Here is a 24,941-nt window from a genome sequence, read left to right as displayed (position 1 = left end):
TTCTCTGAGGTCATGGCCCTTTGGGGGAAAACTTATCACGTACTAGACTCGTCGTTGCCATAACCCAGGGCTCCTCCCAGCTGGTGGGGCCAGGGTGTGAGCTGTTATTTATCCACGTGGAGAGAATTGCAGGTCAGTTGTTCTTGGTTATTTATAGAGTGCCCACCGTTCCCCACAAGGTCGGGTCCCATCGCTCCTTGGCACATGTACTTGTGATGATTGGCTCTACTTAGAATTCCTTCCTCCCAACCCAAGACCTTGCCCCTGCCCCCCCGGAGTGTTCAGGAATCTGATGAAACGTCACCCTCTCTCCCCCCAACCAAGGCAGAATCCGTTACCTTGTCTTCTAGCACTTTGCATACTCAAGTCCTGCTGATTCTTCCCCTAAATACCCACCAATGGTCCCCTCTTCTCCACCAGCACTATCCTGGCCTCAGTTCAGACCCTCTCACTCAGACCTTCGTGAGGCTGAGATAGCCTCCAGGCCACCTTCTCTGCTCTGACCGCACACTTCTCCGATTCTCCCTTAAACCTTAAAACCTCCCATGGTTCCCCCTCAGTGGGGTAGGCACACGAGATCCTGCCCCGGCCAGACCCCTGCTACTTTTCTCATTCCCACCTCCTTCCCAGACGCATCCCCTACACACCCGTAAAACACAGCCACCCACTCTTTGGCCCCTGCACATTCCTGCTCACACTGGTCCCCCTACCTGGAAGGTCCTTCCTACCCCTCTATTTAGCGAAGACCCTACTCCAATCCCACCTCCCCTGAGCACCATGCCCTCCTTCCATCTCCCCAGGGACATTCATCGATTCAACAAGTATTTCCTGAACACCTGCTTGCTGGAAATCAGAACGGTGAGTAGGATGGATAAGGACGCTGCCCTGGGGGAGCTCCCATTCTCCCGGGTGAGACTGATGATAAACACACCCACACGTACTGTAATTTTAGAGCCATGAAGGTGCAGGGCCGGTTGCGGTGGCCTCCCTGAGGAGATGCCACATAGGCAGGGACTTGAAGGAGGTTCTTCTCCCTCTGCGTTCCTGAGCACTTTGTGTTCTTTATGGGCTCTCCTATTTGCTGTCTGACTTAGCAAATCAGAACATTGCATGGAACATAACTTGTACTAAAAAATTGTGCTTTGGGGCTTCCCTGGTGGCACAGTGGTTGAGAGTCCACCTGCCGATGCAGGAGACACGGGTTCGTGCCCCGGTCCAGGAAGATCCCACATGCCGCGGAGAGGCTGGGCCCATGAGCCATGGCCACTGGGGCTGTGTGTCCGGAGCCTGTGCTCCGCAACGGGAGAGGCCACAGCAGTGAGAGGCCCGCGTACCGCAAAAAAAAAAAAAAAAAAAAAAAAAAAAAAAAAAAAAAAAAATTGTGCTTTGTTTCTCTGAAATTCCAATTTAACTGGCTGTCCTGTATTAAATCAGACAACCCCACTCCTAGGGTCTCCCTGCCCCGTGAGATCAGGGAACAAGGACTTTCGTATCCTCAGGGCCCAATCCTGTGGCCGGCTTGTAGTAGGTACTCAATAAACAGTGGAAGAATGATCTGCAGCATTTATTACCCTCTCTGGCCTTTTTTATTTGCATAGAGTCTCCTGGACACAGTAACCTCTGCAGTGGGGACAGTGCTGGATAACGTCCTTTGTGCCTAATGCAGGGCCTGGCTACAGGCAGCACAAGGCGGGCTTGGGGGCTTTAGCTGCCCTCCTACCCTCTCCACCCATGGCTCCCCTACCTCCTTGCATAATAACAAAGTAAGAAAAACATTTTAAAATGTGAAATATGGAAAACTGACATTTTCTCAATCTTATATACACAAATAAAAGCATCTTCGGAAAACTTTGCCATATGTATTGGTGGCAGTATACAATTTAAGAAGAAACTGTTCCGTCCAGTTCCCTGGCTATGCCCTTCCAACCAGACAGGCTCCCCTAAACTTCTTCTCTATTGAAATTGTGGAGCTGGTACACACAGCTGGTGGTTAGGGGTTTGCTATTTGAGCAAGGAGTGTGAAAAGACCGTCTTGTGATTCTAGCTGGACGTGTCTGTCTCCCCACCAGACTGGCGCTCTGTATTGTTCCCGGGCCTTGCACGGGGCAACAGCTCAGGAAATGCGGGTTGAAAGCCTGACTACCAAGAGCAACAGATCCTACCTGACCTTAAAGCTCCCCCTTCAGCATGCTTCCCCAAAAAGGCCACTTCAGAAGGGTCCCGCTTTGCCCTCTGGAGGTCAGTGATGCCATCAAGGCCCAGCCTACACCACAGACTGGGTCAAAAGCAGCAGCCTAGGAAGGGTGTGGTCTAACTGCCCAACGAGTTCTATGAATAAGCCCAGTCTTCACTCATAGTTCATGAAAGGAGCACTGTCCCAGGGCTGCCTCAGTCCCTGTGGGTTTCAACTCAGAAGGAGAATGTTGTTGCTTGAGCCTCTTTCGCGTTTTAAAAAGCACAAGGAAAGGCACTGTGTAAAGTGTTTTACTTCTGACCTTTTTTTTTTTTCATTACTCCAAACTGCTGGATGTTGAAAACCTTGCATTTACCTGTGAATTGCCAGTCTGTGTTTATGTATAGAGGAGGGTAAAGACTTGAAGGGTCAAAATTATTTTCAGTTTCCCCGTAAATTTCTCCACAACTTAGCTTTTCATCGAGCATCCTATATTTATTTCTGTGTAATTATGCCATTATTTGATGCATTTTATAACCAGAGATGCTAAAATTGTCCTCTCCCACTTATGTGCTGAAGTCAGATGAGCCAAGATGGTGCCACAGAATCTAGACCCACCCAGAAGTTAGACGGGGCCTCATTTATCCATGGAAGATGGTCCTGGATGAACACGCTGATTTATCCAGGAGAATGAGCACAGAAACATGGTAGGTTAGAGTGTCAAATATTAACTCAAAGACAGAAAATTAATTAAGAGCACACTACGTACTTGTGTTCAAGGGAAGCCAATAGCAGACCTATTTCATACATTGAAGGCAAAATTAAGAGTTAAATGCAAAATAGAGGAGAAAAGGGAGAAGGAAAAACTGAAGACAAGTTGGAAATAATGAACTTTGCCTTTTCTCGGAGGAGCTGTTGATTAGCAGGCAGCTAGCAAAGAGGGAGGTCAGGATGTTCTGCCCTTGGCAGCTGGATGGGTCATCAAAGAAGATAATTCTAGTCTTTTATGGATTCTCCAGAGCCCCTGGGAGTATAACTGGGCTGTGAACATGACAAGCGGTCTCTGTGTCATGTCTGCCAGGGTCCTGGGTGAGCACCCCCGTCTCTGTTGTGCTGGTCTACCCCACAACCCTTATAAAAATTTCTCAGGGGCAAACAAATGCAATCAACCTAAATGTCCAACAAAGGAAAAACTGCTAAATAAACTATAGCATGTCTTCAGCAGAGGTTACCAAAGATATTTTTAAATGTTTTAGTAATCTAAGAAAATGTAATAAAAGAATATGTAATAGTGTGGGAAGTTGTTAATGATATACCGGTAAGTTAAAAATAAAAAGTAGATTTCAAAGGAATATCTACAGGGAATTCTGGGTAAAGATAACAGAATAAACACACGTGTATTTTTTTGGCTCCTCCCCAAACCCTGCTAAAACAACAATAAAATGATTTTTTTTCCTAAATGAAATGAGCTCTTTGTTAGAAACTTAGCAGTGATATTAATAAACACAGATTCTCTAAAACGGATAGCAAACAGTGAAAATTTGCGTAAAGCCAGACTAAAGGAACATAAACCTGGGCCTGTAACTATGGCCTCAAAGGGTATTTTTAAAGGCATACACTTGCAAACATAGGGAGGAAAAAAGAAAGTGACAAAATTTGGAAGCACATGGATGAGTGATCCACACAGGAGAGTCCAAGGAGATTCCCAACCTGACGTTGAAGGGAGACCAAGTAAAAAGGGCAAAAAGTCTGTGTAGGAGTGAATCAGAAGCCTCCAAGGAAAGATTTCTTAAGGAAGGTGAAATTGTTGGAATAACTAATATGTTTGACTTTACAGAGAGGAGATATAGGCAACTGGCAGAGATTTGGGGATTGAAATAATAATAATAACAAGGACAACTAAACAAATAAAAAGGAAAAACAATCATTAACTCAAAAAAAAAAAAGGGTAATCAGACAAGGACTAATCCTTCAGGATCCAAGCAGGAAATAGAAATTATACAGTAATTTGAAAGAGTTATTAACTATAATAGTGGATCGGAGTAAGGAGGGATTGGCTGGTAAAAAGTGAAGAAAACTATAGCGTTCAAAAAAAGCAGACACGAGGGGCAGCCACCAGCCCCTCCAGCTGAGATAAAGCACCAAGGAAGCCCCTCCCTTCCTAGGACTAAGATCCAGCTCACTGAGTAGCAGAGAAGTCTCCGTGGAGCTGCGACAGAGGGACTTGCTGGAAATCTCTAAACTTGCTTAAAACCCACCCTCTAGGGTTCTGGAAAAAACCATTTATGGAGAGGTGTCTCACTAGAGACACCAGAAGGGGAATTAGGGAAGCCCCTGGCCGTTGTGCACTACAGGAGCCTGGCCATCCGAGATGGGCACAGTAGAATGGAGATGGAAAGCCCCTTCCTTCTTGCAGTGTCTCTCCGGCACCTGCTACTGACGGGCCTTAACATGGTGCCACCCAGCAAAGGAAAAGTATTTAAAAGGTCCAATGTGATTTTCACAGAGCAGGCAATGAAGGGTAGATTGGAGGTGAGAGGCCATAAATTGATAACTGGCACAAAGATCTTTTTTAAGTTTATTGTGAGAATAAAATAAGATACAATATGTGATGCTCTTAGCACAGGGCTTGGCAAATAAAATGAGTTCTCTGTTAATGGTAGTTACTCTGCTGGGCGATTAGTTGGCTGTTAGCAAAGAACACTTTCAGTGTATTCTTGGGTAGCTAAATGGATTATCAAAGAAAACAATTTCAGTTCTTTTTAAAGCTTTTTTAAAAAAATTATTTACTTTATTTTTGGCTGTGTTGGGTCTTTGTTGCTGTGCACGGGCTTTCTCTAGTTGCGGCGAACAGGAGCTACTCTTCACTGCGGTGTGCAGCCTTCTCATTGCGGTGGCTTCTCTTGTTGCGGAGCACGGGCTCTAGGTGCACAGGCTTCAGTAGTTGTGGCTCTTGGGCTCTAGAGCGCAGGCTCAGTAGTTGTGGCACACAGGCTTAGTTGCTTCGTGGCATGTGGGATCTTCCCGGACCAGGGCTCAAACCCGTGTCCCCTGCATTGGCAGGTGAATTCTTAACCACTGCGCCACCAGGGAAGCCCTCAGTTCTTTTTAGATTATCCACGAGACCTCAGGAGTTCAACTGTGAGGTATATGTGACAATATATGAGGATATACTGGAGTGAGGAGATTGATGAGAAAATCCATTAGCAGAGAATTGCAATAGCCTAGGAAAGAAATGAGGAGGGTCTGGGTGGGTGGTGCCACTCCCTAAAGAAACACTAAGGCCTCAGCCATGGCAGTGGGTGACCCACCAGGTCAGAAAGTGGTTTGTCTTTAAGGAAAGATGTCTTCAGAGCAAAGCACAGGATCTACCCTAGTAGTGTGCCTTAGTTGGAAAGCTCTGGGCTGCAGGTAACAGAGAGTCTGGCTAGCCATTGCTTGAACACTCACACAGTTGGAAGTAGACCATTCCAGGTCAGGTCAATTCAGTGGCTCAGAAAGGATCCAGGTGGCATGAATGTGCAGCTACTGCCATTCATGCGCTGCTGCTGTGAGTGTAAATTGGTACCATCCCTTTGGAAAACTGGCACTATCTACTAAGTCTGAATATAAACATACCCGATTACCGAGCAGCTCCACTCATAGGTGACCAAAACACTCTTCATGGCAGAAGAATGCTCATAGCAGCAATATTTGTAACAGCCAAAATCTGGAAACTATCCCCATGTCCATCAAGAATAAAACTGGATAAATAAATTGTAACATATTCTCCCAGTGGAATTCTATTCAGCAATGAGAATGAATGATCTGTAACTACATACAACGTGGATGAATCTCACAGATGTAATGTTAAGTGAAAGACACCAGATGCAGAAGAATACTGTGCATTCAGAAAAGGACTTGTCAGGATCCAATCAGTTTCCATCTATATGAGGTACAAAAGCAGACAAACTTGTCTATGATGTTAGATGCCAGGATAGTGTCTACCCTTGGGGGAAGGTAGTGATTAGGAGATGCTGGTTACACAGGTGTGCTCAATGTGTGAAATTTCATGGAGCTGTATGCTTATAATCTTCTACATATATGTTATACTTCAGAAGTTTAAAAAATAGGAGAAAAATGGGCTTCCCTGGTGGCGCAGTCGTTGGGAGTCCGCCTGCCGACGCAGGGGACGCGGGTTCGTGCCCCGATCCGGGAGGATCCCACATGCCGCGGAGCGGCTGGGCCCGTGAGCCATGGCCGCTGAGCCTGCGCGTCCAGAGCCTGTGCTCCGCAACGGGAGAGGGAACAACAGTGAGAGCCCCGCGTACCGCCCCCCCCCGCAAAAAAAGGCAGATACTGCCAGAATGGATTAAAAAACACAATCCAACTGTATGATATGTACAAGAGATATACTTTAGATTGAAAGAAAAAGAGTGGAGAATGATATTCCATGCAAAGAGTAACCAAAAAGAGTTTGGGTGGTTATACTAATATCAGACAAAGTAGACTTTTAAAAAAATGTTGCTAAAGACAAAGAAGGACATTTTATTCTTAAAAAAAAAATTGGCTGCACCGTGCAGCATGTGGAATCTTAGTTTCCTGACCAGGGAACGAACCCATGCTCCCTGCAATGGAAATGCGGAGTCTTAACCACCGGACGGCCAGGGAAGTCCCAAAGAAGGACATTTTATAACGATAAAGGGTCAGAATCCGTCCAGAAGACATAACTATTATAAACACATACACACCTAATAATGGTGCCGCAAGATACATGAAGCAAAAACTGACAGAATTGAAGGGAAAATAGACAATTCAACAATAATAGTTGGTGACTTTAATGCATACCCACTCTCAGTAATGGAAAGAACAACTATACAGAATATCAATCAACAAGAAAATAGGAGACTTGAACAACACTATAAACCAACTACACCTAGAGATCTACAGAACACGCCACCCAACAAAAACAGGATGTGCATTCTTCTTGAGTGTAGTAGAAACATTCCAGGATAGTTCATGTGTTAGGCTATAATACAGGCCTCAACAGATTTAAAAAGACTAAAGTCATACAAAGTATGTTTTATAACCATGATGGAATGAAATTAGAAATCAATAACAGAAGGAAATTTGGGAAATTCACAAACATGTGGAAATTAAACAACATACTCCTAAAAAACCAATGGATCAAAGAAGTAATCACAAGGGAAATTAGGAAATGAAAACAAAATGCAAGATACCAAAATTTATAGGACGTATCTGAAGTTTAGAGGGAAACATATAGTAAATGCCTATATTTTAAACAGAAGAAAGATCTTAAATCACTGTAAGATAGAGGGATGTGCAGAGGCTTAGGGGAGCTGAGAGATGGGGTACTTAGCTTTTCCATAAAGATGACATTTTAAAGGATGAGTAAGGCTGGAGGAACGTGGGAAGGGAATTACAAACAGAGAACAACTTGAGCAAAAGCACACAGGCATGAACTAGCATGGGGTATGCAGGAGAGCTTTACACAGTTCAGTATTTCCAGAATGTAAAGTGCGTGGCAAAGAAGGCTGAGAAGGCCGTAGGGGCAAGTGGGTCCCAACCCTGGGGGTTTTATATGCTCTGCTGAGAACCTTCGGCTTTATTCTTTGGGTCACTGAAAGGTTATAAGCAGGCGTATAATGTGGTTCAGATTTCCTTTTGGAAAGATCTTTCCAGATGGAATTGTCTATGTGGATATTCTGGAACAGATTGCAAGGAGTCAAGGTGGAAAGATTGGAGACGGAGAGGCTGGAAAAAGAATCACTGCCATAATCCAGGGGGAGAAAACGGAGCCTGAACCTGAACAGGAGCAGTAGTGGTAAGGCTGGAGGGAAGGAACTGGATTCGAGGAGTCTTTAGGAGCCAGGGCTGGTGGAAGTTGGTACTGATTGGAGGTGGGTGAGGACGATGCGCCTAGGACACCCAGTGTTTTGGATTTGGGTGAGTGCTCGCCACGGTGAATGAAAACCAGAATGCCAGAGGAGAAACAGGTCAGAGGGTGTCTGGGCATTGTCTTAAACTGTTTTTCTCTTCCCCCTTTTCTTGTGCATTGTCTTGGAGGAAATGCTATCCTGGTAGTACCATTTCTGCCAGGGATGTGCTAACCTCTCTCGAAACGCTTACACACTCCCCTCATGGATCCCCTGCACTCCCTTCCCCAAAGGGCCCCGTGCCAACGTGTCTTGCCTCCCTGTTTCTCGCGCAGGGTCCCCCAGAGCACACCAGGCATGGCAGTGAGCTGTTGGCTGCTTTCTTCCTGGGCTCCTAGGCCTGCTGTGTTGAGTATTGTGTCCTCTCCTGTTCTGGGCCACCTCCCTCTTCTATGAACATCTACCTTTCAGGACAAGGTCACAAACTACAGGCCTGAGCACCAGATTTCCCTCAACCATGTGTTTTATTTGGCCTGCCCTGTATTTAAAATATTTATATTCTTAGATGTAAATGCCTTTGAAGGAGGGACCAAGGTTCTCTGTCATGTTCCCTGGAAACCTCTGGTTGTCTCACCCTTGGCCTGCTTAGCTCATTTCCCTTCATGCCTGGCGGCTTCAGCCTTCTGAACTAAGCTCCACTGGAAGGGGAGATGCAGGGGGTCTTGTCCATCAAGGGGCAGCATCTTGACAGAATAGGTCATTGGCTTCCCTGTCACCGGACAGGGGTTTCCTGTAGAATGCCTTTGGGAGGACAATCTTACCTCCCCCTCAAAAATAAAAACCAATTGCCCATGTATTAGACTGAATTGTATGAAATTGCCTATATTGAACTGGTTTTGCCCCCCGAAGATGGTAATTTCACATGGTTCAACTGATTAACATGATCCTGACTTAGTCACTAGTAGAACAGTGGTTCTCAGCCTGGGTTGCAAATTAGAATAAGCTGGGAGCTTTTTAAAACCACCCTTGCTAGGACCTCCCCCTAAGACAATTAAATTCAAATGTTTGAGGATGGGGGCAGGCACAGGGATATTTTTAAAGTTCCTGTGCAGCCAGATTAAGGACTGCAGCTTTAGCACATCACTGGGTCAGTCATGAGAGAGGCTCAAAAAGAGTCTTCAGCTCAACTCCTTAGCATATTACCTGTGGGCGATGGGAGCTGAGTTTTAGGAGCCCAGAGCTTCCATGTGGCTGCAATTACCTCATGCAGCGACTAATGCAATTACTTCATGCGTTAAATTGAGTTAATAAAAATTAAAGAATTTCCATCACAGCAAAAGAAAAAAGTGTATTAAATACACATGTGCATGTGGTACCATCCTAAGCGCATTACGAAATGACTGCCTTGTGAGAATTAGCAATCTGGATTTTGCAATATTGCCTCTGCCAAACCCACAGAAGAGCCCAGTGGCATTAGAGAAAGACACAACAAACTGGAAAACGTTCAAAGATGTGGCCCTGGACATGCACTCAAGAGCATACGCCACAACAAAGTGTGCATCTTGGCCGGGCTAATTAAATCATTTCAGCCATACATGGCAGTTTAGTGAAACACTCTTTGTGAGTTATAACTCCTTTGCATTCTTAGTAATTCTAGGAGTTTCACTTTCCCCTTAATGTCTTTTTTTTTCTTTTAATGAGCAGATGAAAAAAAACCTAAACTAAATAAATATATATTTAGAATAAAAGAGAAAACAGCATATATTACTTTTGGGGTGATGACAATGTTCTAAAATCAGATTACGTGATGGTTGCTCAACTCTAAATATAATAAAAACCATTCAATTGTACACTTTGAACAGGTGAATTTTATGGTATGTAAGCTATAGCTCAATAAAGCTGCTCTTTAAAAAAAAAACAACCATAATACTAGGGTTGAAAAAAAGAACTGAAAACAGTTAATATAAATTCTGAATTTCCTGGCAAAGAAGCTGTGTGTGTGTGTGTGTGTGTGTGTGTGTGTGTGTATGAGAGATGCTGTCCCTGGGACTTGAGAGGTTCCCTCAGAAGGCACTGACAGAGGTGCCACAGGAAGGGTTAAGTGGGCAGTCCCGATGCTGTAAGCAAGGGGTGGGCTAGGAGTAGCTCTGCAGAGCCGGTGGCAAAATGAGAGAAAGGAGTTGCCCAGGAAATGCAGAAGCAGCATCCATAGAGAGCCCCATGCAGGGAACAAACCTGCCCCGGAGGCAACGAGACACAGCACACCTCCTAGCAAGGAACAGAAGGACACGTGTGCTCCTTCACTTACTAATCCTCCCGCCACCTCCACCCAGGCTGGAGCACCTTGGACCAGTGTGAGCTCTCCTACAGCTCCCTTCCATTTTCTTGATGCAGAATTGACTTAATTCGTTTCATTAGGATCCATCACTGTGGGTGTATTCTCTGAAAAGGAGTGTGTGTGCTGTGTTCGTGTATGCAGGCACCTTGAGACAGTACTCCCCTCATACCTTGAGATTGCTGGACTCTTATGTTCCCCTTATACCTAGGGCTTGACAGATTGTCAGAGACTTAGAAATTCTGCAAGAGTTGAAGGAAAATGCTTACGGTGATGAAGGGGCCAGGAAAGAAACCTCCAGTGATCCCGATTCCCCAGGTCTGCAGGACCTGCTCTCCTAAAGCTCTTTCAACTGTTGAGGATCTACCAAGCGCCATGTACAGGGTTAGTGCTATGGGAGATACAGATGTGAATAAAACACTGTCCTCAGCTTCAAAGGGTTTACTGTTCAGGGGAAGAGGTCAGACATATCCCCAAAGACATCAATACAAACCATACTGCGAGAGAGGTACAAAGTACTGAGTCTCAGAAGCCCAGGAAAACACGTACAATTAGAAAAGTCAGGAGAGCCTTCCTGAGCAAATGACTTTAGAGAGATATGTAACATTTTCACAGATGAAGGTCGGGGTGGGATGAGGTGGGAGTCCCGCAGGAAGTGAGCTGCCCTTGGCTGGAGGGGGACAGCCTGATCCCTGCTCTGATTTCAACTCAATGCACTTCAACACATCAGTGCAGAGACACTACCCTGCGTGAGGCAGTTCACAGGTGGAAATAAAGGTGAAGTAAAGTCAGTCTGTGTCTTCAAAAGCCTTGCAATTCAAGGACAGGGAAGAGAAAGGCAAAGGGAGAGATTAGACAAAGATACCTAGTACCACAAGATATCACATGCGTTGTGAAAAGAAGCATCACAGAAGCCTTGGCAAAGTGCTCCGACCTAAATAACGGAGGCTCTGCCTGACCTTCCATTCTGTTTCTCAATATTAGACTGTAAAATTCTCAAGGGGGAGGACCAGGCCTTCTTTGTCTTTGCATGCCCTGGATATAGCTCAGTGTCCGGCCCTTGATAGACATTCATTGAAGGAAGGAAGGTGGAAGGGAGAAAGGGAGGGAGGGAGGGAGGATGGGAGGAAGGAGGGAAGGAAGGAACAATTCTCCCATCATTTGCTGAGGAAGTCTGGCTTTAAATTCACATAGCACTGCCTAACTTTGGTTCTTACTGTCCCTCTCTGCTCCCACCCATATTTTGCTCACCTCAATCCTCCCTCCCTTATTGTTAGTGTGGGCTGACAATACCAGCCCACACTATCTTCCTGGACCTCAATTCCTTCAGTGATCACAGAGTCTGTGCTGCATAATTTTAAGTACTCCGTATTCCTTGCAGCTGCTTCCTGTGTGCTAGTCATGTAAACTCTTTGAAGGCAGAGTCCCTTTCTTAAATGACTGCATCCCCCATAATACCTAGAATATATTGACTGTTGATTGGTTGGGAAATAAGGCCCATTACAGGAGGGAGGGGCAGAAACACATCCTGGGGTGGCATGCACAAAGAGCCTGGATAATGGGACCTAGTGGAGAGAAAACTGGGGGACCAAACAGTTTTGCTCTCTGAAAGCCTCTGACACAGAGGCCCCAAATCCATGATTCTCCTTCTCTGAGGACAGAAGAAGAGAAGGTGTGTCTGTCCTGCAGCATGTGGGGTGGATGGAAGGAGTTGATGGATGTGAAATTAAGCACTGAAGTGGGTTGCCTAGAGAGGTCATGAACCCCTCTCTCTGAATGTCCCTAAAGACAAAGGGATCACCAGGAAACTGAGGCTGCACTGACTGGCCTCCTGAGGAGTACCAGTTGGGCAGTCCATCCTTGCTGTCTTTATCAGAGTTACAGGTAAGAAAGAGTCCTTTGAGGGTAAAGCATCTTAGAGGAAATCTTGATTTGCCCTTTTGCTTTATGATCTCCGGATGTAATGAACAAGGTTTAGGAGGATTCGCTGACTGCAGGCAGACCAATGTTACTGTGTAGAGAAATAAAGTGGACTCTCATTACTATCCAGCTCATTGCCCCAAGAATTATGTGTTCCATGGTCAGAAAACGACCGCCAAGCATTTTCAAATACATCCAGTGAAAGGCTGATACAACTCCTGCATTTGACTGTGTACTCCTTCTTGCAATGACGTAATGTTTTCTGCAAAGGGGCTGCCTCCCTAACTAGATTGTCTGGAGCAGATATCAAGACCAATTATTTCTCTAGGATCATCTGATACTAAGTGCTCAACAAATACACAAATGAATAATAACTAACATTATACAATAATCTGCAAGTACTCTCCCCACACATTTCCTAATTTAGTCCTCACAACAACCCTGTGAGGTATGTACTATGATAAACTCCCATTTGCCAGGTAAGGAAACCTACTCTGAAAGATTAAGTGGCACACCTGATATCATACAGCCAGTTAAGGAGTTCTTTCCTTTGCTTAAATGAACTATGGAGCCTGAAAAAAGTGTCAGCCAGGGCTCTCCCGTCACACATCGCATGGATCAGTGTCCATTATAATATTTCAGGGACAGGCACACGAAGTCCAAGTTTAGTATATGATGAATAAGTGAATGGATGCGTTATACAGCGGATGCACCGTAGGGAGTCAGTGGAAAGGAGACAGTTTAAGAGAAGGAAGAATCTTTAATTCAAACTATTTATAAGGAGGGAACTCCCTGGGGGTCCAGTGGTTAAGACTTGGTGCTTTCACTGTCGTGGGCACGGTTGGATTCCTCCTCAGGGAACTAAGATTGCACAAGCCCCGCGGCAAGGCCAAAACAAAACAAAACAATTTATAGGGAGTCTACTGAGTGTCAGGCATTGGAGACCCAGACACGACTGCCCTGTCCTCATGCGCCTTACAGTCCATTGCAAAAGACAGACGTTAAGAAACTATTACAATAAATTAGTCACACTTTTATTAAATGCTACAAAATGTAGCAGGGAGCTTTGGTCTGGTCCGAAGTAAGAGCGCTCACTATGGTAAGGCTGGCCTCTTTTGGGCAAGGGGTTACACTTATATAGGCAGAAGCAGAAGCCGAGGCAAATGAAAAGGGCAAAAGGAGGACGGAAATTGCTTCTCACAAACAGAACTTGACCTAAGGGACCCCTACTTCCAGTCCCGCTGACTGGCTGCCTAGCTGCTCACGAAAACCAGGAAAGAAAAAGCTAAGGCTAGAGAGAAGTTAGAGGTCCATTTACGTAAGCGGGGCGGGGCGGCAGGGAGAAGCAGAAGAGGCGTGAGCCTGCGTCAAGAGAGTTCAGCGGACCAGCCCGGGACGCAAAAGGTTAAGGCGGGCGGTCCGGATCAGGTCCGGTAGGCCCGCCCACCGGAGGGCGGGGGGGTGGGGCCTCGCGGAAGAAGCTCTTGGATTGGCCGCGGGGAAGGCGTTACGCTAGGAAGGTACCAACGGTCGCGAGCCGCGGAGGCGGGGGGGGTGGGTGTGGGACCGCGGGGTGAGGTGGCCAGGGAATGGCCGGGCCGGGTGTGGGCGGGAGCCGCAGTAGCGGCGGCAGGGGGCGGTGAGCGCCGCGTGGGGCTGCCCCTTCCCGGAGGTGGCGGGGGCGGCCGGGGCCGCGCCGCACCGCACCGCGCGGGCGGCCATGGAGCGAGCCTAGGGCGCCTCAGGTGAGCGGCTTGGTGGCGGGAGGGCGGGCGGGAAAGTGCAGGCCCACCCGCGGGCGGGGCGCGGTGCGTGGCGCGCGCCGGGCTGGGGCCGTCTGGGGGCGGGGCGCCTCCCTGAGGGGCCGGGCACCAGTGCCCAGAGCGGTCAACGAACGGTGGCTGCCTCAGAGACCGGCTCGGGCCGCGCGCCCCGCCTCGCTGACCCCGAGAGGGCTCCTACCGGCCGTCGTGGCTGGAGGGACGCGGCCGAGCCCGTCGCCTCCTCTGCCCGCCTGAGGCGCGGGCCTTACCTGGGGGCGCCTTGAGCCGCCCGGGATCAGTCCAGTGACCCACCCTCGCGCCCGGACGCGGTCCCCAGAGGCGACTGGCCCTGGTGCCGCCCTCGTGTCCCGCCGAGTGCCCGTTGCGGCGGCCCGGGGGGGCAACTGTATCGCGCGCCCGCGGGCCCACTTCGTGGCCGAGAAGTGCGAGTGACTTCCAGGCCCGAGGCAGGAGGCAGGGTAACCGTGCCTAGGGGTCCGCGGTCTCCTCGGGGTCGTGCACCCCGCGCTCGCAGTCGGGCAGAACTTAAGGAAATGATACGGTTGTCCCAAGTGGGTTGCGCTTGAGATTTCATTTCCGGGTGCTGTGGTCCCGCAATTAAAAGCGAACCGAAACGTTGCCATTAATGATGAGCGTGAGCAGTTGTCAAGTTGCGTCCTTGATTGTGGGATCTGATAAGAGTTTCATTCTAATCAAGCTTCTGTTACCTGCAAGTCTCTTGGTAGGAAGAGAAGGGGTGGAAGGATGTTGGAGTGAAAGTGGAGGGGACAGGACGTGATTGGTTGTTAGGGAATTATTAGTCCTTTAAATGGCCATATCGTCATTTGGAAGGGTGAGGAGTTTATAATTTGGGAAAACGAGGGATGCTGGGTACAGTGACTTGAGTTTAGGACCAAGTATCAGTATCATCCCCACCCAGCTAGTTTCCCTTCAGAGGTTTGATTTCTCACCTTGAAAAGAAGGAACAGGAATGTGGGTCTTTTAGCTTTTAAATTGCAGGACTTTATGTAAAACGATAACTATGATTACTGTTTACTAATTATTCCTATCCTCCTTGTGTTGTAAATTAATGCATAAATTTCATTGCGGTTGATTATTTTTTATTATTTATTTATCTGGCTGTGCCGGGTCTTAGTTGCGGCATGCGAGATCTTTTTACTTGATCTAATTCTCTGACCGGGGGTCGAACCCAGGTCCCCTGCGTTGGGAGCGCAGTCTTAACCACTAGACCACCAGGGAAGTCCCATGGGGTTGATTATTTTAAATTGGGTTAGAGACCTCAGTGTGCTCTATGTATTGCAGTCCTGAAATTTATGCAGGACCTTTGAGCTAAGCCTTAGAGCTCTTCCACATACATTGTTATTTATCATCAAGACATGTCCTTGAGAAACTGAGATACAGATGTTAAAGATGCTAAGTTATTTGCCTAGACTTAGAGCCAGTCTAAGGTAGATTTAAAATTGTTTTGCATTAAATTAATAACTTGAAGTTTGTGGAGATGTTGGACTTTGGCCCCTAGAACTGTTCAGTGGAATCAATCAACAGGAGGGCCTTCCACCTTTGAAAGTGCTTGTCAAAAGAGAATTAAGAGGCATAAGCAAGCAATTCAGAGTCAGCCTCACTTACATTAAAGTGCAGTGATAGAAATGAATGGTGGTAAAAGATGATCAGGAAATCTTGGAGCTCATAGCTTTTCTTCAGTGTGACTGGTAAAAATGTGAGATTGATTTGTTCTCTTTGTTTCTCTGGAGCTAGTAGGAAAATAGCCATGATTTAGTTAAAGAATGAAAATTGGAAAGCACACACCCTGGGTTCTTTGAATAGGAACAAACAGATCCCTGTTTCTATCATCTAATCCTTTATGTCATAGAATTTCTTTATGTTGAGTTGATAATTCCTTGACTTTTAGTCCATTCTGTTGACTTCCATTTGTAGACTCCAGTTCTTTCACACAGCGTTAAAGCCTCTGCTTTTTTTTAAATATTTAAGATGTATTTTTAATTTTTTGCATCTTTATTGGAGTATAATTGCTTTACAATGGTGTGTTAGTTTCTGCTTTATAACAAAGTGAATCAGTTATACATATGTTCCCATATCTCTTCCCTCTTGCGTCTCCCTCCCTCCCACCCTCCCTATCCCACCCCTCTAGGTGGTCACAAAGCACCGAGCTGGTCTCCCTGTGCTATGTGGCTGCTTCCCACTAGCTATCTATTTTACGTTTGGTAGTGTATATATGTCCATGCCACTCTCCTGCTTTGTCACAGCTTACCCTTCTCCCTTCCCATATCCTCAAGTCCATTCTCTAGTTGGTCTGTGTCTTTATTCCTGTTTTACCCCTAGGTTCTTCATGACATTTTATTTCTTAAATTCCATATATATGTGTTAGCACATGGTATTTGTCTTTCTCTTTCTGACTTACTTCACTCTGTATGACAGACTCTAGGTCCATCCACCTCATTACAAATAGCTCAATTTTGTTTCTTTTTATGGCTGAGTAATATTCCATTGTATATATGTGCCACATCTTCTTTATCCATTCATCCGATGATGAACACTTAGGTTGTTTCCATCTCCGGGCTATTGTAAATAGAGCTGCAATGAACATTTTGGCATGACTCTTTTTGAATTATGATTTTCTCAGGGTATATGCCCAGTAGTGGGATTGCTGGGTCATATGGTAATTCTATTTTTAGGTTTTTAAGGAACCTCCATACTGTTCTCCATAGTGGCTGAACCAATTCACATTCCCACCAGCAGTGCAAGAGTGTTCCCTTTTCTCCACACCCTCTCCAGCATTTATTGTTTCTAGATTTTTTGATGATGGCCATTCTGACTGGTGTAAAGCCTCTGCTTTTTGTCTTTTCTGAATTTTGAATTTCTAAATGAAATTTTCTGTTTCTTCTATTTGCAGGGCAGACTTCAGCTTCCTACACTTTGTATGACCATCATTTTAATGGTATAAACCGTGAAGCCAGATACTTCAGCTCTTGAATTGACAACTTTTTAAAATAGCAACCACAGTGGTTGTCTCTCAGTGACTGCTACAATCTCATAATAGAAACAGGAGGCTGTTCTTTGTATTCTGTGGCCATAGTTGGAAACAGTAAAAAGGAGACTGTCTTCTGAAGGTGATGTCAGGCCACTCTGGGACTAAGGGCCAGGTAGTGGTGGGGTGAGAAGCACAGTTACAATGAGGCACTACAGTTTGGTGTAGTAGTGATGATGATTGATGTACTTTTCTTTTTGCACCTAACAGTGCATAGTGCATAGTAGGTGTGCAGTAAATGTTTGGTGGTTGAATGAATAAATGGAAAACAGTATGCGGGAGGAGGAAATATTCTAGGCAGATGATAAATTGTTTAGTTCCTCTTTACAAGAAAAAAAAAAGCCAAGAAATTGTGTTTCTGATTCCTGTTGAAAATAGTTCTGTTGAGATGGGTATCTGTAAAGGATGTTACTTGCTGGAGCTGCCTTGAGATCTAATTTTGTGATTGGGTGGTGTTCTAGCCACCTGCAGCCTGGGTGCAGCTTCACAGACCTGCTCCTGCACCTTTCTCTGGCTAGGCTCACCGAGCAGTTGGATTGGTAGACAATATTTTTGCACTAATAGAAGAACTAGAGCTCTTGGTATTGGCCATGCCAGTATCATTGACCCGACTGTGTCCGTCTTCTGGTCCTTCATATTGGGGGTGGGAGAGGGGAGTTATCCCTCCCCGAAATGCTCCTCATTCCACACCTGTAAATCTCTCCCACACCTGTAAATCTCTCCCTCTTTTCCTTCCTTGAGCTGCCTCTGTAACACTCAGGGAGTAATGAATTCATTGACACAGACCTGGGGTACAGAACAGAAGACCTTACTTTGCAACTGAAACTAGCTTTTGACCAACTTATAATGTCAACATGACTGCTAGAGCCATTTAGGAGAGAATGTAATGCAAAGCTCTCACTTGTGACTTTAGTCATTCATATCCAAAATCAGAAGAGGGAAGGCCTAGCTCTGGACCTGGTGAGTTTGGGGGGTTGCATCTATTATCCCAGTATGAGATAAGAAATGAAGGCTGATGCAGAAAGGTATTGAGCTTTGGTGTGTGTTCAGCAGACTACTTTCTGGCAAGGTAACTACCCAATGGAGGGGAAGGTGTTAATTTGGGTACATTTTAAAAGGAGGTCAAGGAATATGAAATTATGAATGTGAAACACAACCAAGTACAGGATGAGACAGTGAAGTTGATCATTCCATGCTCTTAAATGCTAACTTTCTGCTTTATATAGCAGTGTGGGAATAAGATATTGGGTGCAAAAATTCTTATTTTAGCTATATTTTTGTGAAGAATTTTTTACAATGTATTATATGTTTTGTTGTCTTTTTAAGTAATATAGAGAAACCTTTATAGACTTGAGGTTATGGTTACAGACAGTAATCCTGTAGGGCTTTGAGGTGATTGAAATATGTAAGTTGTTAGTCCCCTCTGCTTTTTGAATTCTTGAATTTGCTTTCAGTAGGCAATCTGTCTCTTTCAGAGGTGAAGAAGCTGTACTTTTGCTGTTGTTAGCATCCCTGCTGCCCTTTTTAAAATTTTTGCAGCTTCTGATCTTCTGTGGAGTAGCAACCCAGATAACACTGCTTCCTGAAACTGAATGCAAAACAGCTAAATAGGCTTAGTGAGGGTCTGCCTGCCTCTTCTGTATTAGTGGATGAACTTTGTGACCGTTATTTTGGCTGCCCAAAGACCTTTTGTTCATTTCCTGTTTCTTATCCTTGGTTTAGATAGTGAATTTGCCCTCTGTATAGGTGCATTTATGTCCCTGTAGTTCCTTCTGTAGAAAAAAGAAAATGATACGGAAATACCAGTGTTTGGTTCTCGTTTCAGAAAGCATTGCCAATAACACTTGAAAATTTGGTTCCAGCCCTGTCTTGTATCATTCTTGGGCAATGTTGGACCATCTCCAATCTTCCTCTTAGCATTTCCAGATCATCTTTACTCCCAGTCCCAACCAACACCAGACACCAGCTTGGCAATAGCAGTTGCCTTGAAAGATGGAAGCAGGGTATACAGAAGGCAGCAATTTAAAATTGAGTATATAAAGTTGGTATACATATTTGACATTTCAACATTCTTACTGTACTGTATATCTGAATTCATTATGTGCCTTAGTTTCCTTATGTCTGTTAAAAAAAAAAAGAGGCCATCTTTAAACCAAAGAGTTGAAGAAATTCTTATAACCGTAAAGGTCCCTCTCCCGTGCTCTTCACTCCTTTTATTCAATAAGCATTTTATCCAGTACCTCTCATGTGCCCTGCACTGTGCTAGGTTACTTGGAACTACAAAGAGAGTAAAATATATCCCCTGTCCTTGAGGAACTTACAGTAGGGTAGAGGAGATAGGCATGCCAAAAAATATATGTGTGTATGTATGTGTGTGTGTGCATTTATATTCATATATAACAAGGGATCGTGCCTGGAGCCACTCAGCCATAACTCAGCACAGACCTGCTTGGGGTTCCTATTTCTAAAGTGATCTGTGGCCTGTCAGCTTGACAGACCCTAGAACATAAAGTTAAAAGTGTGAGGTGTCACTGTTGAATAAAGCTTACATACCTTTTCAAGAACTGTAGTGAACTGAACAATAAAGATGGAAAACATGAAAATCTGAAGTAAATGTTATATGATTTGAAATTCCATATTTCTATGCTATATAGTAATTATATTCTATATAGCCTTAAATGGTTGTTAGATACCGATAATTGAGCAGTGAAATACCTGGAACTTAGGAAAGTTCATTATACCTGGCCCATTTGAAACAGAATGCAAATTCTTAGGCATTTCCTTAGAGTTTCTAGATCGGTGAACACTGCATGTGTTGGTTTTTTAGAACAAATCTCACTAGCAGTATGAGCTGAAGGTTTTTTCTTTTCATTTTTCAAGGAAGAGCATTAGAGGGTTGCCCTAAATCAAGGTTTAAATGGGACAGGTTGCAGGAATTGAATTTTTTTCAAAGAGGGAACAAATACTCCATAGCCTGTTTCAGTTTTACTCTCACACCAGGAAGAAAGGCTACTTTATGCTTCATTAATGCCTGGTGATCATTTTCGTTCCTTCCTTCACAGGGAACTGTTAGAGGTTTTACCGAAAAAAAAAGTTTACATATGTGAATAAATATTTAAGTGGAAGTGAAAACTGTGAGAAATATATAACACTTGAACCAATTCAGACTATATGGAGATTTGATTTTCTGTACCTGTAACTTAGGTTACTTCAGAGCTTATCTTAAAAGCTTTAGGACCTGCAAAGCTGTCATCTTTAAAACACAGATTTAATTTTCCAAACTGAAGAATATTGTGAAGGGCATTCTATTCAGCTGTTTTTGTGAAATAGAAAAAGTTCATGCTCCCCATCTGTTTCACTTACATTGAATGTGGTAGAATTGAACTTTGTAGAGAAGAGAAACAGGTTGGTCAAATTAGTGACATAACCTCCCAGTCTTCTTTTTCACTTGGTACCCACTCTGAAGAAACCTACTTGCTTCCAGCCTTAGCTACTCCTCAAATTTAGGAAAGGATTTAGTTCAGGAATATAAGATTACTAGAACTCTTGGTAATGCAACATAGGTATCCAGCCCCTGACTGTGTAAACCAGAAGACAACATAACCAATGAGGGTTATTTTCTTTGTCATTCTTTCTCCTCAGGAAGTCATCTTTGGGTTTTTGATACGGTAATAATGACCAACAAGAATTACTATATGTTGTCCAAGCACTAATTTTAGCACAGTACGCGTGGTAATGACATTCATTTTTAACAATTCTGTGAGTCAGGTAATAGTGTTCTTATTTCATTTTCCATATGAGGAAACTGAGGCCCAGAGAGGTTAGCAGGCATTCAGACCCAGGCATTCTGAATCCAGAGCACATATTCTTAACCCCTCTGCTACAGAAGAGTTTATATTTAGAAAGAAGGTGAATTAAGCTGTTTCTTAAGTGGAGAATTAGCAGGGAAAGGAAAACTATGTAGATACTGATTAATGATATTACTTGTTGTTAGATTTTGTCTTAGTTGAAGACTCCCAATTGAACGTGAAAAAGAACAGTATTACGCTGTTGTGGGCAGTGGTGGCAGTGCAGGAGTAGGCTGGTTTTCTGAGGATAATAGGGATTTATTCATGTAATAAAAACTGGATGCCATTTGGTATTAGAGGTTTTGACTTCCTAGCTAGAAACACACAATGATAAGTGGCGAGATTTCTGAATGCTCTTTATTTTACTTACAATAATTGTCATTAACCATCAGGAGAGACTGCATTTATTTCTAGGGGGCAGCTAGTAAGAATGTAGCACAGTGCTCTAATGTCACCACCAATTAACAAAAGGGCAGTATATCAGACTTACCCCAAGGTGAAAGTATGTGTGTTTTTAATTTTTGTTGTTGTACTAAAGGGTTGTAATTTTGGCTGAAGTTTAAAGGTTAGGCTTTATAAACTGGGTGTGTATAGTTGTGTGAGTCTGTGAGTGTGTAAGGTTAGCCTTGATTGCTCTAAAATATGTAAAGGGACTTTAGTAAATGATCCATTTGAGATTCTGTTTTTTTCTTGTGTTACCTTTAAGAGACCTTAATTATTTATTAATCCAATCTTTATTTGTATTAATGGTTAATTTAATGTCTCCCAAATAGTTGATATGGACAGAATAGATGTGAGAATGCTGGGTTTTTACAAATTACCCCCAAATGTAGTGGCTTAAGAGTAAATGATTTGTTGTTTCTCATGACTGTATAGATCACCTGTGCCCAGCTGACTGGTTCTTCTGCCCAAATGATATAGGCTGGAGTCAGATGGGTGGCTGTATTTAGCTGGGGCCTCAGTTGGAACTGGAATGCCCTTAATGGCTTCACTTCTGTGTCTGGCACTTAGCTGGAGTGGCTGGAATAACTAGGGGCTGGCCAGGTCTCCCATCATTCAGTAGTCTAGCCTGAGCTGCTTTACATAGTAGCTTGGCCCCAAATGGAAGCTGCTAGGTCTTTTAAGACACCTAGCACACAGCCACTTCCACAGCATTCTGTTGATCAAAGCAAGTTACAAAGCTAGCCCAGATTCAGGGGAAGGAAAAATAGATTCCACCTCCTGATGGGAGGAATTGTTGGTGTCTGTCTTTGTAGACAGTCAACCAAAAACTCTTAATTAAATTCAGGTCTTACCTTTTATACTAACCAAACCTTCAGAGGTTTGCTGAGACCAACAGTGACCAAAGAAGAAGTTTGTAAAAGTGTCCTTGTAATTTCTACTCAGGATCAAGGGTGAGGAGATTGTGTGAGTAAACATGATAAGATATTTTACTAGTTATATAATAAATCCTACCCACTTCACCATCTCCTTTGTTAATAGCCCTCTGCATGAAATGTTCATACAGAATGTTTTCTTCCGGTATTTGACACTCACAAAGCACGTTACATTCCCTTCATGTGGTAAGAACTTGATTTGACCGCTGAATTGGAAGCACAAAAAAAGAGTATTACTGAAGGCTTCACTTTAGTTGCTATGAGCAGAAGTTGGGATTTCTTCTCCGTGACCTTCGGAGAAGTAGCGTGAGGTTGTCACTTGATCAGAGGGCGATTCAACGTGGCACTGCTACTGATAAGACTTGGAACCTCACTGGTGGCTTGTGGGAGCCCTTGGTATTATAGTAAGTGTTGGGGTGTGGTCTTTGCATGTTCCTCAGCAGCCACATATATTGAATTTTATCAGCTGATGACTAACAGATCTCTGCACTGATGTGTATTTCTGTATGTGTTCCTCCAGACATCAGCCAGATTCTTGAACAGAGGATTCTAGTCTTTATCTAAGACTTCTTTTCCTATGTGAACCTATTTCTCCCAAAACAATTTTTAGTCATAAGTTTATCCTTATGAAACGCTTATCAAATGTGTAGGATAGTGTGTGTGTGTGTGTGTGTGTGAGAGAGAGAGAGAGAGAGAGAGACAGGAATGAAATGTTAGCTTCCATATCAAGCCTCATTTCACTGATGGAGCTGAGAGTGGAACCAGGGTTCAGTACGAAAATTCCTTAATAAGCTTCTACCTTCCAGAACTCCAGTCTTGGAATTTATACCAGCTTTTAGTGTGAAGACTTACACACTTGCCTTTTTATATTTAACATTTTTTGAGTTATGTTGTTACCTTGAGACTGTTCTTTGAGGTAGGCTCTGTTTCACATAACCGAAACATTAAAATAAATGACCATAATATAACTGGACAATGTTACACTGTTGGAGGCATTTATACAGGAGGTGAGGGCATGAAATATAGCAGGCAGGCTCCTGGGAATGCAAGAGAAGTTTTCATGAATAACTTGGGATATACCCAGTGATCTTGCTTTCATTTTCTTAGTATCTGAAAGGGGGGATCCTCTTAGAAACCCAGTTTGCAGAGCGTGCATAGTATGCTGTTATCTCAAGTAAGAAAAGAAGATAATACAGCATGGAAACTTGGGTACCCTCCCCTCTCAAGCATACAGGAGAGAAGGGGATCAATTGTAAAGAGTAAAAGAGTCTGCCATTATTAGAGGATGGAATTATTCTGTATCGTGCATCTAATACATTTTTCTGGAATAGGAGTCTTGCAAACTCATAGACTTTTTGTAAAAATTCCGCTAAAACCTCTACATTGTCGATTTCTTGAAGATCATTGTGCTTGCCCTGTAGGCTGAAGGAGTAGCAGCTTTCCAGCTAAAGGAAAACCTCTTTCTGAACTGTCAGTACTTAGAAAAAGAGACTGTACTCTGAAACCACCAACTAAATTGAGTAGAGTGTTGGTAGAGAAGTAGATTCCCAAAAACAGGAGAGCTAATTAAGGACAGCCAACATTAAGGTGCCAGTTAATACACACTCATTTGATACCTAATACCGAGGAAAATAACAGCAGAGTCCTAAGATACTTGCATAGCCTCATTTGCAGTAGTTTGTTCAGTTTAGGTGAATAATGCAGGTACCCTTACTATGCTACGTACTGCAGGGAGTGCAAAGGTAGTTAAGACCACTAAGGAGCCAGGATTCTGAGAGGGGGATTGAGAACGACATACAAGAAGACACTGGATAAGGCAGAATGTAGTTAAGTACTGGTCTAAAGGTGAGAGAGGTTAGTTACTATAGTGTGAGGAGAGACCAGAAATGGCTTTGGAGATGGCCTTTGAAAGCTTAATTAGGCTTTAAGCAGAAGATGGGAAGAAAAGATAAGAGCTAGAGGAATTTTGAGAGAGTTCCAGTGAGGAGTGACTTAGGGGACCATGTTTGTGGTGGAAGCTGACAAGTGATGAGTGAAGAGAATGAGAGTGATGCCTAGCAATGTAGATTGGCTGAAGTCATTTAGGGTAGGGCTTTAATGCCTTGCTAAGGGATTTATAGAACTCGAAAATGGTGTGTGATTAGAAATATGATTTTGCTGCATTATCTAGTCTGGATTGGAGAACCTGGAGGCCCAGAGGCAGTTCTTTCAGGGATCCAGTAGAAGGTGCTGAGCACTAAATGAAGGTGATGGCTGTGGGCATGACGGGCAGTTGTAGAGAACAGTGTCAAATTGCAATCTTTCTTGTTCTACCAGGATGTGGTGACTAATCACAAACAAGAAAACTTGTTCAGCCCCTTCGTTAAACCTGCCCTCACTACTAATCTGCAGAAGTAAATAGTGAAGTGAGGTAACAGTTGAACTCTTCAGTTCACTTAATAGAAATTTCTGTCCTAGTTGAGTGGATGAATTATCTGCAGCCCTGAACTGATGAATGTGCTCTTCTGAGGCCCATCAGAAGGTAATGAGGTTTCAAAATTGAAAAGCATACAGACTCACTTTGTTTTGTTTGAATTTTGGAGC

At 44.1% G+C, this 24,941-nt stretch overlaps 1 protein-coding gene across 6 annotated transcripts in view; it reads left to right on the top strand.

Moving 5' to 3' along the window:
- Nucleotides 1-13,931: 13,931 nt before the first annotated feature.
- FAM20B (FAM20B glycosaminoglycan xylosylkinase) overlaps nucleotides 13,932-24,941 on the top strand; it is a 41,649-nt gene continuing 30,639 nt past the window's right edge. For 2 of the 6 annotated variants that reach the window (XM_060132557.1, XM_060132524.1), the window contains exon 1: nucleotides 14,007-14,049. The gene's annotated coding sequence lies outside the window, so the exon portion shown is untranslated. Of the gene's footprint in view, nucleotides 14,050-16,999; nucleotides 17,045-17,076; nucleotides 17,217-24,941 lie in introns of those variants that run through there. The other 4 variants (XM_060132547.1, XM_060132565.1, XM_060132531.1 and 1 more) reach the window with 4 other exon arrangements.

The sequence above is a fragment of the Lagenorhynchus albirostris genome, chromosome 2, assembly GCF_949774975.1.
Source record: "Lagenorhynchus albirostris chromosome 2, mLagAlb1.1, whole genome shotgun sequence".
Taxonomy (NCBI): Eukaryota; Metazoa; Chordata; class Mammalia; order Artiodactyla; family Delphinidae; genus Lagenorhynchus; species Lagenorhynchus albirostris.
Note: the sequence above shows the minus strand (reverse complement) of the source record. Positions and strands in the feature narration are given on the sequence as shown.